We start from the raw sequence: 18,952 nt of genomic DNA on the forward strand, positions 1-18,952 counted from the left end.
TGAACTCAAGGCATTGTCAAGCCACGTTTCGAAGGTTTAAACCTCCATCATCGGGTGGATTTACATTAGTTAGTATTACATATGTGTGCATGTTGTGTTAAGATTTTGGAGGAGCTTGTGGCACTGCCTAGTGGAGAAGCAAGACACTATTTCAGAATATGGTTTTGGAAAAAACGGTGACTGGTAACAGTAAACTTGTTGTGTCATTTAATGTCAGTAACAGTCATGGTAAAGCCTAACCTAAAAATTTTTGCATTTAAAACATTGTCAAGCCCTTATTTAAGAAAAGTTATACGAGAGATGTCAATAACTAATGACCTGTTTCATTGCTGACATCATTTTAAAATTTTTTTGAGAAGATGGTGTATTCTGGAATAGGATCCCACCTGAGCATTAATAATATTCTCAGTAAATCACAGTTTGGACTTCAGAAGAGTTACTCCTCTGAGAATGCCATTTGCATGTTCATTCAGCAAATTTTCAAGCCTTAAGTAATAAAATAGCATCGAATGATATTTCCTACAACCTGTCTAGGGAATTTTACTGTGTGAATCACAATATTCTCCTAGATAAACTGAAGCTGTATGCAACTGATGTTACAGCTAATTGTTCGATAATGTCATATCTAACCAAAAGAATGCAGAAAGTTGTACTTAATAATTCTACCAATGTAGTCTAGGGACATTATTCTGACAGGGGAAAAGTTACTTGTGGGTTCCCCAAGGCTCAATCTTAGGTACACTACTGTTTCTATAAATGTAAATGATCTTCTGTCCTATATACAAAAAGCGAAATTATTTTTTTCTGTTGATTACGGTAGTATTGTAGTCAATCCAAGCACACATACAAAAAAGAGAGCAAATGGTAAACAATGCTCTTAAAATAATCATTGACTGTTTTCCTGCAAATGGTTTCACCTTCAATTTTAAAAAGAAAATATATTCATTTCTGCACATCTAGGGGTATTACACCAGTAATAAGTGTAACACAAGAGGTGGAAATAATAAACAGGACAGAAATTTCAGAATTCTTAGGTGTCCATATTGATGAGATTGAAGTTGGGAAAAGCACATTTTGAAACTCCTAAAACAAGTCTGTTCAGCCAAATTTGCATTTAAAATCACTGCAAATCTTGGTGACAGACAAATCAGTAACTTGATATATTTTGCGTATTTTCATTCAGTAATGTCAGATGGAGTAATTTTCTAGGGAAACTCATTTTTAAGAAAGGAAGTCTTCATTGCTGAAAAAGGTACTTTAAGAACAGTATGTGGTGGTCACTTACAATCATCTTGTAGATATCTGTGTAACGAGTTCGACATCCTGGATACTTCTTCGCAACATATTTATTCCCACATGAAGTGTTTTTGTAAGTAATCCACTTTAGTCCAAAAGGAACAATGATGTTTAAACAGCAGAAGTAAAAATGAAATCCATTACACCATTCATTAAACCATAGTCATTAAGTTGATCATATTCTGCTTACTGTCCTTGATGAGATGCACACTATGCAGAATGGAATATTACATTAATGACCCTCATTCACAGGTTGGTTTACCTATCCAAGTGATATGTCTCCCAGACAGCTGGTTTGTGGGTTATGAGGTCATGATGAGTTCAGATTTCTACATGCATTGATTTCAGTGGTGGTCCACTACATATTTATTGATGCCTCTTCCTGCAAACACACAGTTCCTCAGTAAAATTACGCGTGACCAAGCATGCAACAGGTAGAGTCTTCAGATGGTTCCCAGTGGCGACATACTGGGCAGACCAGTGTGGCGTATGTCTGAGCCTGCAGGCCCACTTGCGAATGAAGACCTCCAGAGCAAAGACTCATGTGTATGACTTCATTATTTAGAACAACATTTATTTATTTATTTATTTATGCATCAAGTTCTATAGGACAAAATTGAGGAACAAATATCCAAGGTCATGGAACGTGTCAGTACATGAAATTACAAAATAAAAGTAATAACAGATTAAAATAAAATGTTTATGAACCCAAAAAAAAAAACAAGCCATAAGTTTAAGTAAACTCAATCAACAATAAAACATAAGAATCAGCTAAGTTTTCAAGGGACTCTTCAACAGGAGTGACCCATGAGGAAACACTTCAGTTCTGATTTGAAAACAAGTGGATTACTGCTAAGACTTTGAATTCTTGTGGTAGCTTATTGAAAATGGATGAAGCAGTATACTGCACACCTTTCTGCACAAGAATGCAGATTTGATTTCTACCTAGACTGAGTGAAAGCTGCTTATCCTTAGGAATAAGCTGATATTGTTAACAAGGAACAACAGTAAAGAATATATATATATTGAGAGGCCAGTGTCAAAATACCCACACTAATAAACAGGGGTTGACAAGAGGTTTGTGAACTTACACTACTTATTGCCCAAACCATTTGTTTTTGAGCCAAAAATATCCTTTCAGAGTGGGAAGAATTACCCCAAAATATAATACCATATGGCATAAGAGAATGAAAATAAGCAAAGTAGACTAATTTTCATATCAAATGATCACTTACTTCAGATACCAATGGAATAGTAAAAATGGCAGCATTAAGTCTCTGAACAAGATCCTGAACATGGGGTTTCCACGACAGTTTACTATCTATCTGAACACCTAGAAATTTGAATTGTTCAGTTTCACTAATCATATGCCATTTCTGTGAAATTAAAACGTCAGGTTTTGTTGAAATGTGTGTTAGAAATTGTAAAAACTGAGTCTTACTGTGATTTAGCATTAGATTATTTTCTACAAGCCATGAAATTATGTCATGAACTTCACTATTTGAAACTGAACCAATGTTGCACAGAACATCCTTTACTACCAAGCTAGTGTCATCAGGAAACAGAAATATTTTAGAGTTACCCATAATACTAGAGGGCATATCATTTATGCAAATAAGGAACAGGAGTGTCTCCAAAACTGATCCCTCGGGCACCCCTCATGGCACTCAAACCCCACATCACAGGCATTCTCAACATTGTGAATAATGACCATTTGCTGTCTGTGGTTAAAGTAAGAGGTGAACCACTTGTGAGCTACTCCCTGTATTCTGTAATGGTCCAACTTCTGGAGTAATGTTTTGTGATCAACACAATCAAACGCATTAGTTAAATAAAAAAAATATGCTTAGCATTCGAAACCTTTTGTTTAACCCACCTAGTACCTCAGAGAGAATATAGCATTTTCAGTTGTTAAGCGACTTCTAAAGCCAAACTGTACATTTGATAGCAAATTATGTGATGTAAAACGATCAATTATCCTTATATACACAACATTTTCAATGACGTTGGCAAACACTGATGGCACAGAAATAGGTCTAAAATTGTCTACATAATCCCTTCCTCCCTTTTCATGAAGCAGCTTTACTACTGAGTACTTTAATCATCCAGGAAACTGACCATTCCTAAAGGAAAATCTACAAATTTAGCTAAGCACAGGGCTAACATGTGCAGCACAGTACTTAAATATTGTGCTAGGCACTTCAACATATCCAAGAGAGTCCTTAGTTTTCAGTGATTTAATTACTGGGTCAATCACCCCCTTGTCTTATCACAGAGGAATATTTCAAACACCAATCACGGAAAGGCATTTGCCAAGAGAGTTTATAGGTTTTCCTGAAGTAACATAATTTTTATTTAATTCACCAGCAATGCTCAGAAAATGATTGTTACTTACTGTACATTTATCTGATTTAACAGTAACAGAAATATTTTTACTACAAACTGACTTTATATCATCAACCTTGTGCTGCTCTCCAGACACCTCCTTCACAACTGACCATATGGTTTTAATTTTATCCTGTGAATTAGCTATTCAATTTGCATACCACATACTCTTTGCCTTCTTAATAACATTTTTAAGCACCTTGTAATACTGTTTGTAATTTTCTAGTGTAGCTTGATTGTGACTGCTTCTAACATTTTGATTTAATTCCCACATTGTCCTACATGATATCCTTATCTCACTAGTCAGCCACCCAGGCTGCCTTATACTGCTAGTATCCCATTTAGAGTGTTCTAATGGAAAGCAACTGTGAAAGAGGGTGAGAAAAGTGTAACGGAAAGAATTATATTTGTCATCTATGTTATTGGCACTATAAACATCCTTCCACTCTTGTTAACTGACAACGTTTGAAAAACTCTCTACTGCCATTGGATTAGCATTCCTACATAGTTTTTAATTATATGTGACATTTGTATGAGTACAAAAGCCTTTCAGTGATAATATTTGTGCATCATGGTCTGAAAGTCCGTTCACCCTTTTACTAACAGAATGCCCGTCTGGTAATGAAGAATGAATAAAAATATTGTCTATGGCTGTGCTACTGTTCCTCTGCACCCTCATTGAAAAAAAAAACACAGCCTGCATTACATCATATGAATTTAGGAGATCTAACAACATCCTTTTTCTTGTGCAATCGTATACAAAATTAATATTGAGGTCACGGCTTGTAACTAATTTCTGGTACTTCCTATAAAGCGAATCCAGAACCCTCTCCAGCTTGAGCAGAAATGCTCTGAAGTTAGAGTTAGGGGACATTCAACTGTGCCTGCCCAACATTCAAATATCTATTCAGTGCACTGGCTTGATATGGACTCAAATGGAATATTGTTATTTATATACATGACCACTCCCCTACTCCGCAAGGAACTCCTTGAAAAACAGCCAGCTAATCTGTATCCTGGTAAAGGAACCTTCTGAATCGTCAAATTATTTAAGTGGTGCTCTGATATACCAATAACTTCAGAGTCAACGTCTATAAGCAATTCACTAATTCCCCCTCTACTTGGAAACATGATGTCCTCTGAAGGTGATTGTTAGAGTAGAGACATTGAGCAGTTGACAAGCACATAATTAGGACTGAAAATATGCTGGCTCTCTGACGAATCATTCTTCTAGCTAGAGATAGGCTCACACAGAGGGCATCTCAGAGTACCCCAGAGAGCTACAACACCAAGAAGAATCGTTTCTCGGCTTTTAGCAAAATCAATGTGCAGTTTATTTTTTTGTAGGAATAAAGTAGAAGGAAAACTTTATTTTAATTTCTATAATAATGAGTGAAATCAACCACAATTTTTGATTTCGCTACAATTATCAACACCTTTGACCCATACTGATACAGATTCAGATTCATCTATTTTTCAATGATTCCTGGTCCTGATAACAAGTGGCATCATAGACTGGTAATAAGATCTACCTATATATCTGTTGTAGACCTCACAAATCTGAAATGTCCCATAGACAATGACTATCAAACGATTCGAGACCTGGTACTTTTTCTACTTTTGGTCCATGTACTATAGCAACACCTCACAGTCTCGCACACGCACACTCGCACGTGCACGCATACACACACACCTAGTAATGAGATACTTTATTCCCTCAGGTCTCTATAAAGAAAAATCTAATGCAAATCCAACGAGAAATCAATGTGATGTGTACTGAATGTCTTTTGCAGCACACATTCTCATATTTTAAATTAAGAACTCTGTTGCAACCACGCAAGAAAATACATTGGTACACCATCTTTAACACTGGAAGTTATCACTACATCAGCAATCCTCCTTAGCATCATTAAGAAGTCAGAGTGGTCCAATATTAAGTGAAAAGAAATATTTATTTATTTATTTATTACCTATTTATTTGAATAACCCTTTTGGAGGGAACAATAAATCAACTTTGGTTTTGCTTCTTTGCATTTAATTTTTGTTGCTCCCAGAAATATTTATTATTGGAAATAGCAGAAAATTCTATAACCTCTGCTTATCGGTAAATGTCTTCTCTATTGGTACCTTTTGTGTAACACAGTGACAATAATACCAAATTTTCATCACATTTGCGAAGTACAGTTGTACATGAAGTTGCTGCACAGATGCTCTCACAATGTTTTGTAATTCAGATAATTCTTTATTTTTTCACAGGAGAACCATAAATCAAGAAAATCGCTTGCACATGTTACTAAATATACTAAAGGACAAGGAGGACACCACCATTTGCATGGGAAGATACATGAGGAAGATCATACTGGGGAGCAGCTTCAGCCGGTGCAACAACCATTACAAAGATTCTTCTGTTGTTGTATTCCTCTACGTTAAATTCTTGGCTAAATATTAAAATTATTGTTTTGTAGTATCCTTCTACATTAAATTTTTGGCTAAATATTAAAATTCTTTTAAAAACAAGGGACTTCTCCTGGATTTCATATGATTATTACAGAAATACCAAACAGACAACGCTACATAAGGCAATGTCATGATAGTGCCTTACACTGAGATGACAAAGGTCATGAGATATCTCTTAATATCATGTCAGACCACCTCCTACACATTGTAGTGCAGCAACTGGATGTGGTATGGACTCAACAATTTGATGGAATATTGGGCCATGCTGCCTCTGTAGCTGCCCACAGTTATGAAAGTACTCACAGTTGTGAAAGTACTCCTAGTAGACGATTTTGTGCATGAACAGATGCTCTCATAATGTTTTGTAATTCAGATAATTCTTTATTTTTTCACAGGAGAACCATAAATCAAGAACATGGCTTGCACATGTTATTAAATATACACTCCTGGAAATTGAAATAAGAACACCGTGAATTCATTGTCCCAGGAAGGGGAAACTTTATTGACACATTCCTGGGGTCAGATACATCACATGATCACACTGACAGAACCACAGGCACATAGACACAGGCAACAGAGCATGCACAATGTCGGCACTAGTACAGTGTATATCCACCTTTCGCAGCAATGCAGGCTGCTATTCTCCCATGGAGACGATCATAGAGATGCTGGATGTAGTCCTGTGGAACGGCTTGCCATGCCATTTCCACCTGGCGCCTCAGTTGGACCAGCGTTCGTGCTGGACGTGCAGACCGCGTAAGACGACGCTTCATCCAGTCCCAAACATGCTCAATGGGGGACAGATCAGGAGATCTTGCTGGCCAGGGTAGCTGACTTACACCTTCTAGAGCACGTTGGGTGGCACAGGATACATGCGGACGTGCATTGTCCTATTGGAACAGCAAGTTCCCTTGCCGGTCTAGGAATGGTAGAACGATGGGTTCGATGACGGTTTGGATGTACCGTGCACTATTCAGTGTCCCCTCTATGATCACCAGTGGTGTATGGCCAGTGTAGGAGATCGCTCCCCACACCATGATGCCGGGTGTTGGCCCTGTGTGCCTCGGTCGTATGCAGTCCTTATTGTGGCGCTCACCTGCACGGCACCAAACACGCATACGACCATCATTGGCACCAAGGCAGAAGCGACTCTCATCGCTGAAGACGACATGTCTCCATTCGTCCCTCCATTCACGCCTGTCGCGACACCACTGGAGGCGGGCTGCACGATGTTGGGCGTGAGCGGAAGACGGCCTAACGGTGTGCGGGACCGTAGCCCAGCTTCATGGAGATGGTTGCGAATGGTCCTCGCCGATACCCCAGGAGCAACAGTGTCCCTAATTTGCTGGGAAGTGGCGGTGCGGTCCCCTACGGCACTGCGTAGGATCCTACGGTCTTGGCGTGCATCCGTGCGTCGCTGCGGTCCGGTCCCAGGTCGACGGGCACGTGCACCTTCCGCCGACCACTGACGACAACATCGATGTACTGTGGATACCTCACGCCCCACGTGTTGAGCAATTCGGCGGTACGTCCACCCGGCCTCCCGCATGCCCACTATACGCCCTCGCTCAGTCCGTCAACTGCACATACCGTTGACGTCCACGCTGTCGCGGCATGCTACCAGTGTTGAAGACTGCGATGGAGCTCCGTATGCCACGGCAAACTGGCTGACACTGACGGCGGCGGTGCACAAATGATGCGCAGCTAGCGCCATTCGACGGCCAACACCGCGGTTCCTGGTGTGTCCGCTGTGCCGTGCGTGTGATCATTGCTTGTACAGCCCTCTCGCAGTGTCCGGAACAAGTATGGTGGGTCTGACACACCGGTGTCAATGTGTTCTTTTTTCCATTTCCAGGAGTGTACTAAAGGACAAGGAGGACACCACCATTTGCATGGGAAGATACATGAGGAAGATCATACTGGGGAGCAACTTCAGCCGGTGCAACAACCATTACAAAGATTCTTGTGTTGTATTCCTCTACGTTAAATTCTTGGCTAAATATTAAAATTATTGTGTTGTAGTATCCCTCCCAGTAATGTCCTGTAAATGTTCAATTGGGTTTATGTTGGGTGATCTGGCCAGCAAAATTATTTTCTCAAATTTTCCAGAAAGTTCTTCAAATCAATCACAAACAAATGGGCCAGTTACATCGTGTGCCATCATCCACAAAAACTACATTTTTGTTTGTCAAAAATGGTCTCCAAGTAGATGAACTGAACTACTTCCAGTCAATGACCAGTTCATTTGGATCAAAGGACCCAGTCCATTCCATGTAAACACAGCCGACACCATTATGGAGCCACCACTAGCTTGTACAGTGCCTTGTCATCAACTTGGATCTGTGGCTTTGTGGTGTCTGCATCACACTCAGACTCTATCATTAGCTCTTACCAACTAAAATCGAGACTCACCTGACCAGGTGTAACATTTCCTGGCAAAACACATATTGTATGTGGTAAAAAAAAAGAAAAAAATAATTGAACTGGATGATTGTAATTTTATTTCTGCATGGACAATGGTTGTGTGAACTTTATGTAGTGAAGAGAAACCATTATGTGTCATGTTTTATACTTGTATAGAATTATGTATCGATTTTTTTAAAGATAATATATGTGTTGGCGAGTACTGGAACCGCCACAGACAATACTTACTAAATATCAAACAAAGATGTAAATGTATTAAGCCGAGTATAAATAGTAGTGACTGAGCATTAGTTTCTCTGTCGTCTTCTTGGAGTTACATGAGTAGGAACAGCCTGTGATGCTACACTGTATGATTGTGTAGCATTCTTTTGCCAAGATTGAGAGAAGGACGCCATTAGGCATTGATTTGTAAAGGTGTGTAAGAATTTAATCTGTCTAAATGTTTTGAATAGAGTTACTTAGTGAAAACTTGCATTATGATTTGTAATAAGGTTCCCTGGTATTTTATCCCATCCTTTTAAGACATTTTCAGCTATTTAAATATTATTCGTGATGCAGAGCTGCGCTATGAACGAATGAGCCACTGCCGTGGTGCATTCAAACTGCATTAAATGAAACCAATCATACTGCTAAAAAGCGGACAGTTAAAAGTGAACTAAAATTATTTCTTTCAGCTTTTGGGATTGATGGGCAGAGCAGTAGATTTTATGATGTGTTTTATATGTGGAGGTGGCCTGTGGATGATGTTATATTATTAACAGTGCAAAAAGATAATTTACCTTCATGACATAAAAGAAATCTTGCTGCGCGTAGTTCTGGTCTGGCAAACATTATAGTGAAAACATTTTTTCTCTGATAATAGTCTCATGTTCTCATGTTAGTCATGGTATTTATTGGTGTTTTAATGTTAACAAAAATCCACTGGAAAATTTTGATGTTGAACAAACATTGCATACTGGAACATCAGTATTGATAACGACATAATTTTCAGTAACCTTCTCAATAACTGTAAAGTAAGAAAGATATGTTGAACTTTATAGCGAGTTACAGTAACGAAACAATGTTCCTTTTATAGAAAGACGGATCCAGAATAATAAGAACATTAGCCTATATTTTGTTTTGTTGAAAATTAATGATCCAAAGAAAGTCACAGCACAGCATCCCTCTTTTCGTAGCAACAGATTTTATCTCATCCATTTACCAATATGTTAGTTGTTATGCGAGTAATAACAAAAAGAGCAAAATTATCACCCAAAAATGTGGGGCAGAATGTGCAGTGGCCAAGAAAATAATAACTGTTTGGATGTGGGTTTTAAGGGAGAGGGTAAGGAGTCATTCCAATCCCGGGAGCGGAAAGGCTTACCTTAGGGGGAAAAGGGACAGGTATACACTCGCACACAGACACATGATATATATCTGTATCTGTGTGTGTGGTAAATGTGTGTATGTGTCTCATGATTAATGCCATGTATTAATAACTGTAAAAAAATTCTTTCACGAAAAAACGCACCACTGCAAGCGAGTCAGATGAAAAGATACTGATACTACTGGGAAACTAACAGCTACATAATCCGGGGGCAGCCAAACCCCGAAATCAGATAAACTAAAGGTAAGACTGCAGTGTAGTTGTCCTGTTCGTGAAGTGATCTCATATCACTAGTGATGTGGGTAGTTTGAAGTTAGTATTTATGACAGGGCAAAACTGAGTGTAGACAGTAATTTTTAGTGTGCAGTGTTTTGTAGATAAATTACCATATTTTGTGTGCAAGTGGCAAAACTGATAGATCCTGTGTTAGAGTATGTAATTTATGAATATGGTTAAACTGCGTAGTCAACGTCCGAGCAATATGGATACTGATGGACAGCCATTAGTTAGTGCAGGAAATATAAAAATCGGTGCATTAAGCAGTACAAGTACTCTCTTTGAGAATATACCATGTGAAAATGTTGGGGCAGGTGCACAGGAAGTGGTGCCACCGCCCACCAGTGCTCAAGGAGATGTAGATAAAGAAATTGTACCTCCCCCAGAAAAGCAGGAACCAGAGAGTGACAGTCTGCCTCGTGGGTATTCACTTCAGGCAATATTAGAGCGCGTGCTGGATTACCAGTCAAAATTTGCCTAACAACAAGCTGAAAAGGACGAAAGAATTGACAGCTTTCTCGCACAGCAAGCTGAGCGAGATCGCCAGCTAGCGGAAAATTTCCTTGCTGCGATATTCGCTATTTTTGACTTCATTAAAACAGCAAATACGAATAGTTAATACTTTCAGCCAGAAGGCAAATACTTGTTTATAAATAATTACTAATGTATAATAAGGCGGAGCATAGCGACGGTGGAATTTTCTAAATAATGTAAATCGTCGTCTATGAGCAGCAATATAAACAGATAAATACGGATAGAGATGCGATCCTTCACTATTTTGTTCGCTGGAGAACAAATGAAGCCTTGAGCGCTTAAGACTTGTACTGTTTTTTTTCTTAAGTAAGACGGACGCAGATTTGTGGCAGTCTGATCTAACTGTTACTAAATGTATAAAAACGTGTTACGTCTAAGTCTGAGTGAAGTGCAAAAAAAAAAGAACTGTTATAACTTATCGTGACGACGCACGAGCGACTCAAAGAGGACAGTGGCTATATAAAAGAGCGCTCAATGGACATGATACGGACATAAAAAATCTACCGTCAATGTAGTACTAAGCTTAAGGTACGATATATGTTTTAGTTATAATAAATATTTGTTCTGGGAATACTGAATCATTTAGCAGTGATCATTCCTATCATCTCCTCAGTATTATTTTCATTTTAATTATGCATTTTGCTAAGATTACAGACACCAAGATCAGCAGTCCAATGTGCGTGTTACACTGATAAAAAGAAAACTGTTTTATCGTCATCTTGCATCAGCTTTAATATTGAATTTCCCTTTTGTGTGATGTTACAGTTGTTTTTGCACCCTTTAAGAACTTTCTGGTCCCTTAGGAAATTGTTTTCTCATAACAATAACTTCATGACCGGGTATGATCGTATCTACGATCATGAAGTAATTAGAAAGAAGATAATGCAATTTCTTAATCAATAGCACGCTAGCTGTGACTGCTTCCAGCCACGCGAAACTGCAAGTAAAAACTATTCACATTTCATAATGCAATATTCTATGACAATGGTAAATCCATGATTCTTACGCCAATTGTGATTGATAAAATCTCAATTTCCAACTTTTCCACTGAATAACAACATCACTTTTATTTTGTAACATCACACTTGGCGCCCGAAAAAATTAGTTCAAATTCTTGGAAAATTTTCTATGTGCTTGTGTTAATAAATGTTTTGTCGTTTCATGTACACATCATCTCTCTGTGAGAATGACGGAAAATATTGCTGGTCAATAACGCAGTTTAATTATCGAGGAAAAGAAAAGAGACGCGAGTTTGCTGAGACAACATAGCGGTAACCAAGCCATTAAAAAGTAAGTCAGAATTTTGCATACGCAGTGTAGTGCTTCAGTAGCAACGTTGCTTTTCCAAGTCGATCCACATCCTTTCTATCTTCTTCCCGCTATAGAAAATCTGCTTTATTTTATCTTTCAAAGTAAAATTCTTCGTAGTCTGATAATAGAAATTATTTTTCTCCATTGTTAGTATAGCTGTATTATATTTTCAACATGGTCTATATTTTGTGCAATTTGCAGTGAAGAGCATCTTCATTCATTTGTCTGAAACGTTTAGGTTCCATCTTGTCTTCTCGCCAGACAGAATTTCATTTGTTGCTCACCGGAGAGCGGTGCTCTTAGCGGACTCACTATGTCACTGACAAACGACGAAATCCTTGTGTAGGACGTGATTTACTGACGAAAATGGCAGATAGTAAATAGAGACAGGTGACAACAGGAGGTGGGAGCAAAGACGTTAACAGTATTCCATACCCTTTACGATCGCGAACGGTAGGTTCCCGTGTGGAAACTGAACTAACTATGTCTGTAACCGGGGAAAGTGACCCTGAAGTCCAAACTCTTCCCGCTACAGCTACAAATGACCTCGGTGCGTTAATTGAAATGCTGAAACAACAGTTTGACACACTAAATGAAACTATAAAAACACAAAATGAGACTGTTAACGCCCGATTAGTGCTGTAAGCGAATCAGTAAAAACACAGCTAGGCACAATCAAAACAGATCTGCGTAAAGAATTACGGCTGAATTAAATACCCATTTGGGTGAGGTGTAAACTAAGATCAGTGATCAAATTCAGAAAATGCAGAAACAGGTGAAAAGTGAAATAGCTGAAGTATCTGGAACATTAAACAAAAAAATTCAGTTAGAAATGCAGTATCTGACATTGAAGGTGTAGTGGAGGATCTGTCGAGGCAGATAGACTCAATCAATATTGAAGAACAGGTTAAGAGCACCGTAAAAGCACACGCGGAGGCATTGTCGGAACACTACGGTGAATGGATAAAGGGTAAAGATATTTTTATCGAAGAGGAGGTCAGGGAGGAGCTTAGGGAGACTGTCAAGGATGTAACATATGAAATCTTAGCTGCTCCTGGTAAGTCGGGAGACATAGTGGCTTGTGAATTGGGACAGATTCGAAGGACACTTACACGGGATCTTCCTGAGTGGAAGCAGCAAGTAGTGGACGAAGTCAGAATGCTGAGAAACTGGATAGAAAATGCGCACACGCATACGCAAACTATAGGGAACAACTCTTTAGACGGTGACGAATGTCAGTCAATTCCTTATGGTTCACCGCCTGATTACATGCAAAACAACAGTCCTGTTGAGCCCCGAGTGGGGAAAATAAATGATCCGCCCACAATTGTGAATTTAATGCAAGTGGAAAGTGTGATTAATTATCGCACTTTTCCTGTTTTTCATGCGCAGAAGCGAGAAATACACCCCATCGTGTTCCTAAAGAATTTTTCCGGTATATTTCCCAGGAGCTGGACAGACAGACAGCGTATTCAGTTCGTCACTGGCTTTATTTCCGATGATGCAGCATTATGGGGAACGGAAATGGTAGACACATGTAGGAATTATGCAGAGTTTGAGAAAATGTTCTTGGCAAAATTTTGGAGTAATGGGGTACAGCAAAGATTAAGGAAGGAGTTGTATGGTGCGGAAATTTTCAGTGAGAAGCATGGAAGTCTCCGGCGATACTTCGAGGAGTATCTAACAAAAATTAAATTCTGGGATTCTCCGATTTCTTCCAAGGACGTAATTATGATTCTCAAAAGCAAACTCCCTGTGTCTATTAGAGAGAAACTAGTAAATGTGTCCGAAGAAGACACGGATGCATTCCTTTCTGTGCTGGATTCCTTAGATTTAATTAGCCAGGATGTGCACTCCAAGGTTGGCAGCGGAAAATTCTTCCCTGGCAGCCAGCAGAATGCATCGCACGCGGACAACAATGCGCCGAAGGAGAGAGTGCGCTACTGCGATCGCGGGTACCAACCTGCCAGCCGTTATGAAAACGCAAACGGCAATAACTTTAAACGGAAGCAGAAAACCAATTACGGTAATCAGCAGAGATACCACCCAATTTACAACCACCAGGCACAACATCAGTACGGAAACCCACCCTTTAATTCTGCGCCTGAGGAGTATGGAAATTCTCCACAAACGATTGGTAATTTTTCAAATGGGCCAGTGTACAATCAAAGCTATAGGTCGAAAAATAGCAAGTGGCATGGGCAAGGCGGAGGCCACCCAGCACGACATCAGAACAACTTTTCACAGGATAGAGGACCGCGGAACAATTTTCAAACGGCACCAAATGCGGCGAACTTTCCTTCACAAGGAAATTGTTTTGCCGGCAACCACAGGGCGACATCATCCGTCTCAAGTATTCTATTCACAAGTGAATGCACCCAGTGGATTTTACCCCTTTACACCGGCATGTGTACCACATAACCAGCACCAATATGAAACGGAACAAACACTTCAGGCCATGAATGACAAACAGACTAAGCATCCTGCGGAAAATTAGAGGCAGCGCCTTTCAGCCTCCTAGAGGTTGCTGCCGGTTCGAGTGGGGTACTAACGAATACTCTGATTCTGAGTATGTTAATGCGATACGGTACGACCATGAGACCGACTTACGAGATGACCTTGCACCTGACAAAGAAGCTCAAGACATTAATGACATTTATGATGAACAGGTCCTATGTGGGGCGGCGGTTAAGTTTGTAAAATTAATTTGCTGCATAAACGCTTGCATATTGAATCAGTTTCTGGCTTTTAGAATGTTGTTAATGCTATCTTTCGCCGTTCTCAACACTGGCTCTCTATTTACTTCTTGGCACCCAGAAAGTGATTTAATAAAACATGGAGCCAGTATTTAGAGATCCTAGTGCCCACTTCAATTGAGATACCATTATAGCTGCAGCTTATAGCTCTGAGGAAGTAGGAGATTGTCCGGGATTTCTAATCAAAAACGGTTTTCCAAAATAGTTGAGTATATTCTGAAATTCACTGATAAAAACCACAAGTATCCCTACAATCTAACTAACAGAGCAGTTCAGAGTCTAATGCGCTGATGCAACTATAAATGTCCGAATTAAATGTTAAAAGAATGCTCGCCATAATTTGATGAAAATATTTCATCAAACGCCACGCTAAATATTTGGTAGAATGTCTGTCTCGCGACGGCACGTGAAAATACGACAATACGCAAACTGAAGCTAGATAATGAAAATCATTCCAGAAATAACACTTCACATAAAATGTTTTCATGGTTCCGCGTATCTCTAGTAACTTAATACGGCACCCGAGGCTGTTTGTAGCAGATACACTGATGCGACGCGACTACCGACACAGATGGCGTGTCATTCAGCATCTGGAGAGAACTGGGGCCTTGCCTTCCTCGCGCAGCGTCCTTATATATAAAGCCGCGGTGCGGACGGCTAAGGGAACGCCTGATCTTTTCAGCTCTCCCGACTAGCCACTGGGCTAGTAACGCACCACTTCAAGTTACATAATAATTTATAGCTTCTTTTGCTGATGCCCGAAGAAGCTCTTAATTTGAACGTGCATTCAGCACGTAGGTAAGTATTGATAATAAAATTTTGACGTGGCTAAGTTAAATATTTTGGGCGAGAGAATTAATTAAATTACATTGCACGCAGTAGATGAGCTCTGAACTGGTCCTTTTGAGATCCACTATCGCTATAATTTTATAGGTATTCAAAAGAAACTTTACACATCTTCATAATCATAGCGGACCTCCAACCTATTTAAATCTAAACATCCTAGCCTTATTTACTAGCCTACTTAATCTATCTTGCTTCCTTCAGTTTTGAGACGAAAACCAGAAAATCATGAATTTCCACTAAAACCTTAATTTGTGAAATCCAAAGTACTGTTTTTATTAAATCATTATGAAAGATGAATCTAAATATAAATTTTGAAGTCTCTAGCTCTTTTCTGTTGCGCCAATGATTTTTTCAGAAAAACGTCCAAATCTCGAAAACGGCTGAAGTTATCGAACTGATATTTAACACACATTGATTTAGTATTATTCCTGACCTGCTAGAAAAGTTTTAGTTCATTTGCTTGATTTTTAAGGTATTGCGCAACATTTATGACGTCAGAGCTAGTTACTGCAGACTGGCTGGCACACAATGGAAACTGATGTGAATTTACTACAGCGTGAGTAGGCTGCTTCCCTACATCACCCTCTACTTAAATTTTTTTTTGTTTATGAATGTTAATGAATGAAAAAAAATTTAATTACAAAAAGGGAAGCAAGAGTATAGTTTAACTCCCTATGAAAATCAAAATTGAAATATAAACCTGTAGAAACATTAAAGAAAACTGATTACCTACATTAATTATTTAAATTGTAGGCATGTTCACTGCCTTTTAACCAATGTCATTACTCAAAATTTTAAGCAAAGTCAATGAAATATTTTGGCATACATTTTGCCTTAGGCAAACAAACACATACAAATTAAAAATTATGAAAATCTTAGATCCATTAAATACATCTTTACATACACAAATTCAAAGAAAATAACATGATACATAAACAGATGATTATCTCTTAGCAGTCTTTTCTAAACCTGAAAGAAAAGTGCACAAATAATTTTTACACACGTGGTTGTAGCTGCTTTGGCTGGCGTCCTACACTTCCATTCACAAGGGTAGAGGAGGGGAAGTTGCTATGGTGTGCGTCCTTCACGTTCTCTCTAAATTACATGGGGGAAAGGGGAGGGGTCACTGTGAGTTGTGTCCAAGTCACTCCACGCTTTCATGCAGCTACCAGGCTGCCATTATCTGGTTTGTCCTGTAGAACAAACAAAAAGAGTGCCTCAGACTCTGTTCACTTAATATCTATGGATGGGTCACAATGAAATGGGGATATATACATTTTATCCTTTGATATGTTGCTGGAACAAAGTTAACAGAACTTTTTCAGTTTTACTCTCGTGGTTACTTAACTGTCATAAAATCGGTAAACAAATGGCTCAAAACGCCGTTAGTCACGTACTAGAGAAAATTTATGCTCAAGGCATACAATCCTAAATTCTATTCAATTTCAATTTATTATTTCTGGACCGGAACACTGAACCAATGCTCGGTACATTCCTGACAAATCTGTCTTTTATTACTTAACTGACTCATCTTTGATTACCTTATTCTTAGAGATAGTATGAGTATGATTAGTGGTTTTCTCAGCTTCTTTGTACATGTGAGTAACTTTTGGTAATAGTACAGTTGTGAGTGTTTAAAACACACTACGTTTAGTTGACTACTAAATCCACTTATTGGTCCTCTGCTGTTGTCAGTTCCACATCTGCAATTAGGTACTTACTTACCTTGAACCGTATTTATGCTGAGCTAAAATAATGTTTTACGTCTGCCATTATGTTACTTATTTACTTTGCTAGTGTATGTACTCATTTAACACTCACTCTATTAATATTTAAAGCATAGGATAGCACATTTATTTCATATTCATAGTGTATTGCAGCTGATTAGTTTGCTCACGTGGCAATTCATTTCCACTCGATCGGACACTGAAACCTCAGGTAGTCTCTCTCAGACCTACCACTAATGTGCATCAAGTAATTATGGATGAGCGTAATGCTAAATTCCTTAAACCTATAGGACACCATGAGCTACTCTGTCTCATCTAACATAAGGGTACCTATGGTCGCATTCACGCCTCCAACTCATAACCTCAATACGTGTAGGTGTATCCTGTCACACACTACACCCAAAATAATGGCCAGTTCCAACCTTATAAATACTTCAGGGACGTGTCCTTCACGTCTCAACCACAAACACTGTTCAATTCTATTATTCTGCAATTCCTTGCTATACCAGGTGAATTTAATCTTACAACTTATCTGCATATTTTTCCTAACACTAAGCACTCTTTTACTATTTCTTAGTTAGCTCTAATGCATACACTAGGTTTCACTACCACTTCAGATCCTGCTTGTACATGAATTCATATATCTTTTTAAATTACTGTTGGTGGACCATTTCCAATACAACAACACTTTGTAGTTACTACATTACCAGGGTACTATACATAATTGTTACTCAAATACATTTTATATCTTCATTACGTCATACTTCTCTACTGTTTGTCACTATTAGGTTTGTCACATTAGGTATTTTTTTGTCACTAATTGGTAGATAGAATGGTTACATAACTCATGGCTTGATAGCCATGACAGAAAATTTTCATGTCTGGAAAGAAGAGGTCGAAATTTTTGTGGACAGGAAAGAGGAAGAATGAGTGAGACCTGAAAGGGAAAGAACATCTCACACAGCTGGGACTGCACAGCTGCCACACTGCGTAGAGGTTACAGAACAACCTCCTCCCTACAGCATTCACTAGCTTAATGCTGTAAAGAAGAGTTAGAAATTTTAGGTGGATAGAAAAGATGAAGAGTGAGTGAGACCTGAAATGGAAAGAAGATCTCACACAGCTGGGACTGCACAGCTGCCACACTGTGTAGAGGTTACAGAACAACCTCCTCCCTACAGTATTCATTGGTTTAATGCTGTATTGATAACCATACCGGAAAATTTAATGTGTTGGAAAGAAGACGTCGAAATTTTTGTAGATAGGAAAGATGAAGAATGAGTGAGACCTGAAATGGAAAGAAGATCTCACACAGCTGGGACTGCACAGCTGCCACACTGTGTAGAGGTTACAGAACAACCTCCTCCCTACAGCATTCATTGGTTTAATGCTGTAAAGAAGAGTTAGAAATTTTAGGTGGATAGAAAAGATGAAGAGTGAGTGAGACCTGAAAAGGAAAGAAGATCTCACACAGCTGGGACTGCACAGCTGCCACACTGTGTAGAGGTTACAGAACAACCTCCTCCCTACAGCATTCATTCATAACCTTTGACCACGCCACGTCGATCTGAAAA

This window comes from Schistocerca americana, chromosome 2 (genome assembly GCF_021461395.2).
Source record: "Schistocerca americana isolate TAMUIC-IGC-003095 chromosome 2, iqSchAmer2.1, whole genome shotgun sequence".
In the NCBI taxonomy this organism is placed as follows: domain Eukaryota; kingdom Metazoa; phylum Arthropoda; class Insecta; order Orthoptera; family Acrididae; genus Schistocerca; species Schistocerca americana.